A 9,077-nucleotide genomic window follows, 5' to 3' on the forward strand; every position below is an offset into this window, starting at 1 on the left:
AATTCAGATGACCATTAAATCTACTACTGTGGACCAGAATCCCATAGAATAATTGGAGTATCCCTCATAGTCACTGAAAAGGTCCAAAATGCAGTACTTGGGTGCAATCTCAAAAATGACAGAATGATTTTGGTTCATTTCCAAGGCAAACACTTCAACATTACAGTAATCCAAGTCTATGCCCCAACCACTGATGCCAAAGAAGCTAATGTTGACCGTTCTATGAAGACCTTCCACTACTAACACCAAAAAAATGGATGTCTTTCTCATCATAGGGGACTGGAATGCAAAAGTAAGGGGTCAAGAGATACCTGGAGTAACACACAAGTATGGCTTTGGAGTACAAAATGAAGCAAGGCAAAGGCTAACAGAATTTTGTCAAGAGAACACCCTGGACATAGCAAACACAAGAGATGATGTTACACAGGGAGGTCATCAGATGGTCAATGCTGAAATCAAATTGATTACATTCTTTGCAGTTGAAGATGGAGAAACCTACAGTCAGCAAAACCAAGACCTGGAGCCGACTGTGGCTCAGATCATGAGCTCCTTGTTGCAAAATTCAGGCTTAAATTGAAGACAGTAGGGAAAACCACTAGGGCTTCCCTGGTGGAGGTAAAGAACACACCTGCCAAAGCAGGGGACACAGGTTCAGTCTCTGGGTGGAGAAGATCCCCTGGAGAAGGAAATGGCAACCCACTCCAGGATTCTTGCCTGGGAAATCCCAGGGAGAGAGGTGCCTGGTGAGCTACAGTCCATGATGGGGTCACAAAAATGTTGGACACAACTTGGCAACTAAACAACAATAATAACAAAGGGAAAACTGCTGAGCCATTCAGGTATGAAAGTGAAAGTGAAGTCATTCAGTCGTGTCCGACTCTTTGCGACCCCGTGGACTGTAGCCCACCAGGTTCCTCTGTCCATGGGATTCTCCAGGCAAGAATACTGGAGTGGGTTTCCATTTCCTTCTCCAGGGGAATCTTCCTGACCCAGGGATCAGACCCAGGTCTCCCACATTGCAGGCAGACGCTTTAACCTCTGAGCCACCAGGGAAGCCCATATGACCTAAATCAAATATCTCAAAGGAGAAAAGGAAAGATATACCCAACTGAATGTAGAGTTCCAGAGAATAATGCAACAATGCAAAGAAATAGAGGGAAAGAATAGAATGAGAAAGAAACACATGTAAGAATTAAAGATTTTAAAATTAAAAAAAAAGAAAAAAAAAAGAAAGACTAGAGATCTCTTCAAGAAAACTGGAGATATGAAGGGAACATTTCATTCAAAGATGAGCACAATAAAAGAAAGAAATGTCAAAGGCCTAGCAGAAGTAGAAGGGAATAAGAAGAGGTGGCAAGAATACACAAAGAACTATAGAAATAAGATCTTAATGACCCATATAACCACAGTGGTGTGATCACTCACCCAGAGCCAGACATTTGGTGTGTGAAGTCAAGTAGGTCTTAGGAAGCATTACTACAAACAAAGCTAGTGGATGTGATAGAATTCCAGCTTAACTATTTCAAATCCTAAAAGATGATGCTGTTAAAGTGCTGTACTCAGTGTGGACACAGGATTGGAAAATATATTTTCATTCCAATCCTAAAGAAAGGAAATGTCAAAGAATGTTCAAACTACAGTACGATTGTGCTCATTTCCACATGCTAGCACATTTAGGCTAAAAATTCTTCAAGACAGGCTCCAGCAGTATGTGAACTAAGAATTTCCAGATGTACAAATTGGGTTTCCAAAAGAAGAGGAACTAGAGATGAAATTGCCAACATTTGCTGGATCATAGAGAAAGCAAGAAAATTCCAGGAAAATATCTACTTCTGCTTCATTGACTATACAAAAGTCATTGACTATGTGGATCATAACAAATTGTGGAAAATTCTTCAAGAAATGAGAATACCAGATAACCTTACCTGCCTCCTGAGAAACCTGTATGTATATCAAGAAGCAGCAGTTAGAACCAGACATGGAACTATGGACTGATTCCAAACTGGGAAAGGAGTACATCAAGGTTGTATATTGTTACCCTGCTTATTTATCTTAAATTCAGAGTACATCATGCAAAATGCCAGACTGGATGAATCACAAGCTGAAATCAAGATTGCTGGGAGAAATATCAGCAACCTCAAATAGTCAGATGATACCCCTCCAATGGCCATTTGTGAAGAGGAAGTAAAGAGCCTCTTGATGACGGTGAAAGAAAACAGCGAAAAAGCTGACTTGAAATTCCGTATTCAAAAAACTAAGATCATGGCATCCGGTCCCTTTCCTTCATGTCAAATAGATGGGGAAAAAATGGAAACATTGACAGATTTTATTTTCTTGGGCTCCAAAATCATTGTGGACAGTGACTGCAGCCATGAATGAGAAGATGCTTGCTCCTTGGAAGCAAAGCTATGACGAACTTAGACAACATATTAAAAAGCAGAGACATCACTTTGCTGACAAAAAGTCTGCATAATCAAAGCTATGGCTTTTCCAGCAGTCATGTACAGATGTGAGAACTGGACTGTAGAGCTGGCTGAGTGCCGAAGAATAGATACTTTCCAGTGCTGGTGCTGGAGAAGACTCTTGAGAGTTCCTTGGGCTGCAAGGAGATCAAACCAATCAATCCTAAAGGAAATCAACCCTAAATATTCATTGGAAGGACTGATGCTGAAGCTGAAACTCCTGTATTTTGGCCATATGATGCCCAGGGTCAACGCATTGAAGAGCCTGTTGCTGGGAAAGTGTGAAGCCAAAAGGAGAAGAGGATGGCAGAAGATGAAATGGTTAGATAGCATAACTGTCTCAATGGATGTGTATTTGAGCAATCTCTGGGAGACAGTGGAGGACAGAGGAACCTGGCATGCTACAGTGCATGGGCTGGCTCACAAAGAGTTGAACATGACTTAGTGACTGAACAACAACCACAATTCTGTTCTGTTGATTTTGTGTGAGTGTGTGTGTGTGTGTGTGTGTGTGTGTGTGTTTTAGTTTGTTTTTGTGCGAGTACCATACTGTCTTGATTACTTTAGCTTTGTGGTATTGTCTGAAGTGTGTGGAAGGGTTATGCTTTCAGCTTTGTCCTTTTTCTTCAGGATTTTTGGGAAATTCTGGGTCTTTCGTGGTTCCAATAAATTTTAGGATTATTTGTTCTGGTTCTGTGAAAAATGTCATGGGTAATTTGATGGGAATTGCATTAAATCTGTAGATTCCTTTGGGCAGTATTGCTAAACTATATTAATTCTTCGAGTCTAAGAGCATGGGATATTTTTCCTTGAATCATCTTTGATTTCTTCTGTCACTGTTTTATATTTCTGTCTGTGTAAGTCTTTCACTTCCTTGGTTAGGTTTATTCCTAAGTATTTTATTTTGTTTTTTTGATGCAATTTTAAATGCTTTTTAAATTTATCTTTCTGATATTTTGTTGTTAGTGTAAAGAAATGCAACAGATTTACGTATATTAATCTTATGTCATGCTACCTTCATTGACAAGCCTAATAGTTTTTATAGAGTCTTCAGGGTTTCCTATAGAGTCTGTCATGTTATCTGCATATAGTAACAATTTTACCTTTTCCCTTTTGATTTGGATATATTTTATTTCTTTTTATTGTATGATTGCTGTGGCTAGGACTTCCAATACTGTGTTTAATAGAAGTGGTGAGAGTGGGCATTCTTGTCTTTTCCTAGAATTTAGTGAGAAAACTTTCACCTTTTTGCAATTTAGTATTATGTCAGCTATGAGTTTGCCATAAATGACTTTTATGTTGAAATATGTTCCCTCTATACCCACTTTGGTGTGAGCTTTTTTCATGGACTGATATTGAACTTTATCAAACAATCCTCCTGCATCTATTGAGATGATCATGTGGTTTGTCTTTTCTTTTGTTGATGTGTTGTATCATGTTAATTTATTTGCATATGTTAAAATATCCTTATGACCCTTGCTATTTGGATATCCAGAGTGGATCAAGATGAATCCAACTTGATCGTGGTGTATGACTCTTTTTATATGTTGTTGGAGTCAGTTTGCTGATGTTTTGTTGAGGATTTTTGCATCTATATTCATCAAAGATATTGGCCTGTAATTTTCCTTTTTGTCTCTGTAGGGTTTTGATATCAGGGTGATGGTGGCTTCATAGTATGACTTTGGGAGTTCTCCTTCCTTTTCAATCTTTTGGAAGAGTTTGAGAAAGATAGGTATAAGCTCTTCTTTGTGTGTTGGGTAGAATTCCCCAGTGAAGCCACCTGGTTTTGTTTTCAGGCAGTTTTAAAATTACAGATTATATTTCTCTTCTGGTGATCAGTTTGTTGAAATTATGTGTTTTTCTTGATCCAGTTTTGACAGGTTGCATATTTCTAGAAACTTGCCCATGTCTTCTTGGTTTTCCATTTTGTTGGCATATAACTGTTCAAAATATTTTCTCATGGTATTTCATATTTCTGTAGTATTTGTTGTTTATTTTTCTCCTGTTTTATTTCTTATTTTGTTTATTTGGGTCCTCACAGTGTGAACCTGGACAGAGGTTTGTTGATTTTGGTTCTTGGTTTTATTGATTTTTCCCCCCCTTTTTTTTAAACCTCTATTTTATTTATTTCATCTCTGATCTTTATTATTTTCTTCCTTCTGCTGACTTTAGGTTTTATTCATTCTTCTTTTTCTAATGCTTTTAAGTGCTAGGTTAGGTTGTTTATTGAGATTTTTCTTGTTTTCTTGTTTGTTTGTTTTTGTTTTTTTAGAAAGGGTTGTATTGCTATGAACTTCTCACTTAGAACTGCTCTTGCTGCCTGCCATAGACTTTGTATGGTTGTGTTTTCATTGTTTGGTGCTTTGGTAGCATTAAAAATTTTTTTCTCTTGATTTCATTTTTGACATTGGTTTTTCAGTACCTTGTTGCTAGTCTTCACGTGATCCAATTTTTCCTTATTTCTCTTTCTGTGGTTGATTTTTAGTTTCATGGCATTGTGGTTGGAAAAGATGCTTAAAATAATTACTATCCTCTTAAATTTGTTACAGCTTGCTTTGTGTCCTAGTGTGTCATCTATCCTAGAGAATGTTACATGTGCAATTGAAAAGAATGTAAATCCTGTTTCTTTTGGATGTAGTTTCCTATAGATATTAAGCCTAGCTATTCTATTATGGCAGTTAGAAACTCTGCTGCCATACTGATTTTCTATCTTGAAGACCTGTCATTGATGAAAGTGGGATGTCCTGCTATCACTGCATTCCCATCAGTTATTTCTACATGTCTGTTTGTATTTTTAAAAATATAATTGTGTGCTCCTATATTGGGTACATGCACATTAATGAGTGTTAGACCCTCCTCTTGTATCGATCCTTTTATCATGCTGTAGTGTCTTCCTTTATGGTCTTTGTTTTAAATTCTATTTTGTCTGATATGAGTATTGATATCCTTACTTTCTTGCTATTTCTATTTGCATTTTCCATCCATTCACTTTAAATCCATGTGTGTCTTTCTCCCTAAAGTGAATCTCCTGTAGGCAGCATATTGTAGCTTCTTGTTTTGTTATCTGATCTGCCACTTTATGTCTTTTAATTGGAAAATTTAGTCCTTAGCATTTAAAGTAATTATCAGTAAGTATGTACTTATTGTCATTTTGAAGCTTGTTTTCCAGTTGATTTTGTACTTCTTCTTTGTTCCTTTCTTCTTTTTGCTTTTCCTTTTGTGTTTTTATTAAAAAATTAATTGAAATATAGTTGATTTACAACGTTGTGTTAGTTTCAGGTGTATAGCCATGTGATTCGGTTATACATATACATACATGTATATCACTTTGTCAACAAAAGTCCATACAGTCAAAGCTCTGGTTTCCCAGCCACTGTGGAATTGCCAGTATATTGTTTTCATTTTTTTAAAAAAAATTTGTCTTTCTGGGAATTCCCTGGTCCAGTGATTAGGACTCCATGCTGGGAACCTAGGTTCAATCTCTCATCATGGAGCTAAGGTCCTGCAAGTCGTTAACATGGCTAAATCAGTAAATCTGTCTTTCTGTCTGCTGTTCTGATTGGGTGATTTACATTATTCTCTCTTCTAGATTACTTGTTTGTTCTTCTGCTTTACTTAGTTTGGTATTTTAGTTTTGCATTTAGCTCAGTTTCACCTTGCTAATTGAGTGGTCTAATTTTGAGCAGTCTTTCTAGTTTCCTGACTTCCCTGGTGGCTCAGTCAGTAAAGAATCTACCTGCCTGGTTCATGTTGATGTTTGACAAAAAACAACAAAATTCTGTAAAGCAATTATCCTTCAATTAAAAATAAATAACTTGAAAAAAAAGAATCTGCCTGCAATGCAGGAGACCTAGTTCCTTGTCACAGTGACTTGCCTTTCTAACAGCAGTCTTTCTTAATCCCTTCATCACTTGTTATCTTCATTTTGAACTTGAGGTTTGATGGACTGGAGGCCCAGGCATCCCCTCCCAATAAAGTCTCTTGTTTTGTCAGCATGTGTGTCTCCTCAGACAATTAACTTCTGAGTATTAGGCAAGAGCCCTGGAGAAGGCAATGGCACCCCACTCCAGTACTCTTGCCTGGAAAATCCCATGGACAGAGGAGCCTGGTGGGCTGCAGTCCAGGGGGTCACGATGACTCGGACATGACTGAGTGACTTCCCTTTCACTTTTCACTTTCATGCACTGGAGAAGGAAATGGCAACCCACTCCAGTGTTCTTACCTGGAGAATCCCAAGGACAGGGAAGCCTGGTGGGCTGCTGCCTATGGGGTCACACAGAGTCGGACACGACTGAAGTGACTTAGCAGCAGCAGCAGCAGCAGCAGCAGTAGGCAAGAGCCCAGTCTAGGGCCCTGGAAGGGGTTTACCTTCCTGCAACAGTTGACCACTGAACAATAGTCCTTGAAGTGGAAAATCTGAGTATAACTTTACAGATGTCCCTCTGTGTCCATGGCTCTGTATTGGCAGAGTCAAGCAGCTGCGGATTATGTAGCTCTGTAGTCTGTATTTATTGGAAAAAAATCTGCCTATCTGCTCAGTCCAAATCTGGGTTATTCAAGTGTCAACTGTAAGTTGAATTTGAAGATCAACTTGGGGAAGTTTGATTACTTAACATTATTGAATCTTCTGATTCATGAATGTGGTATGTATTTCTATTAGTATTAGTCTCCTTTCATTTCTTTCTTTTGGTGGGGAGATCTAATTATCTTTATTCAACAACTCAGGAGTCAGAGAGCATCCAATCTAGTAAATAGAGGGATGCTCAAGGAGTTGCTTAAAACAGAAGGTTTTTATAGGTAGAAGGAAAGCAGGGAAGAAGGTACTAGCAAAAGAAAAGAGAGGATTTTTTTTTTTTAAAGCCAAGCCATCTTCACTTGGAGGGAAGGAAACAGAAGAGGTCTCTACCATGTTCAGTTCAGTTCAGTTCAGTCACTCAGTTGTGTCTGACTCTTTGCAACCCCATGATTCGCGGCATGCCAGGCCTCCCTGTCCATCACCAACTCCTGGAGTTCACTCAAACTCACATCCATTGAGTCCGTGATGCCATCCAGCCATCTCATCCTCTGTTGTCCCCTTCTCCTCCTGCCCCCAATCCCTCCCAGCATCAGAGTCTTTTCCAATGAGTCAACTCTTTGCATGAGGTGGCCAAAGTACTGGAGTTTCAGCTTTAGCATCATTCCTTCCAAAGAACACCTACGGCTGATCTCCTTTAGGATGGACTGGTTGGATCTCCTTGCAGTCCAAGGGACTCTCAAGAGTCTTCTCCAACACCACAATTCAAAAGCATCAATTCTCCAGCGCTCAGCTTTTTTCACAATCCAACTCTCACATCCATACATGACCACTGGAAAAACCATAGCCTTGACTAGATGGATCTCAGTCAGCAAAGTAATGTCTCTGCTTTTGAATATGCTGTATCTAGGTTGGTCATAACTTTCCTTCCAAGGAGTAAGCGTCTTTTAATTTCATGGCTGCAGTCACCATCTTCAGTTATTTTGGAGCCCCCCAAAATAAAGTCAGCCACTGTTTCCACTGTTTCCCCATCTATTTCCCATGAAGTGATGGGACCAGTAGACTACTGAAATTTCAGGTTACGTATTTAAAATTCACTTTCCCAGCCCTTTTATGCCCAGTGAAGTCATGGCTCATGGTCTCAAGAAGCACCTGAAGTGTGTAACAGCTCCAAAGCTTTGGATGCCAGATAAACTGACTGGTGTGTTTGCTTCTCACCCATTTATTGGTCCCCATGAGCTAAGGAAATGTCTCCTCCTAATAATTTTCCTAAGGAACAGACTTAAGTATGCTTTGACAGAAGATGAAATAAAGATTTGTATGCAGTGTTTCATTTAGATTGATGGCAAGGTCTGCACTGATATAAACTACTCTGCTGGATTTATGGATATCATTAGCATTGACAAGACTGGAGAGAGTTGTCATCTTTTGCTGTTCATTGCATTACATCAAAAGAGGCCAGGTATAAGTTGAGAAATATCTTTGTGGGGCAAAAGGAATTCTGCATCTGATGACCCATGATGTTTGCACCATCAGCCACCTTGAGTCCCTCATCACGGTGAATGATGCCATTCAAACTGATCTGGTGACTGGCAAGATTACTGATTTCATCTAATTTGACACTGGGAACCTGTCCATGGTTTCTGGAGGTGCTAACCTGGAAAGAATTGATACGATCACCAACTGCAAGAGACATCCTGATTCTTTTGTAGCTCATGAGAAAGATGCCAGTGGCAAGAGCTTTGACACCGGATTTTCCAACATTTTCATTATTGGCAAAGGCAACACCGTGGATCTCTCTTCTCCACGGAAAGTGTGTCCACCTTACCATTGCTCAGGAGAGAGACAAGAGAATCATAGCCAAACAGCAGTGGATAAAATGACCTCTAGGTGACATGATTGGAAAAGTCTACTTAATTAAAGATACTGCGGCACAAAAACAATAAAATTTCATACCCCTAGATGTTGAAACTGCAATGAGATTGTGGTTTGATGTTCTGGGAGCAAATCACTCCATTTTGTATTTATTTTATTTTTGAAATTTTATTAATTTTTTAACTGGTGGAAAATTGCTTTACAATTTTGTGTTGGTTTCTGCTGTA

At 39.0% G+C, this 9,077-nt stretch overlaps 1 pseudogene; it reads left to right on the forward strand.

The window, feature by feature from the left end:
* Positions 1 to 8,103: 8,103 nt before the first annotated feature.
* LOC128050361 (40S ribosomal protein S4-like) lies at positions 8,104 to 8,858 on the forward strand (annotated as a pseudogene).
* The last annotated feature ends 219 nt before the right edge of the window (positions 8,859 to 9,077 follow it).

This window comes from Budorcas taxicolor, chromosome 7 (genome assembly GCF_023091745.1).
Source record: "Budorcas taxicolor isolate Tak-1 chromosome 7, Takin1.1, whole genome shotgun sequence".
NCBI classification, from domain to species: Eukaryota; Metazoa; Chordata; class Mammalia; order Artiodactyla; family Bovidae; genus Budorcas; species Budorcas taxicolor.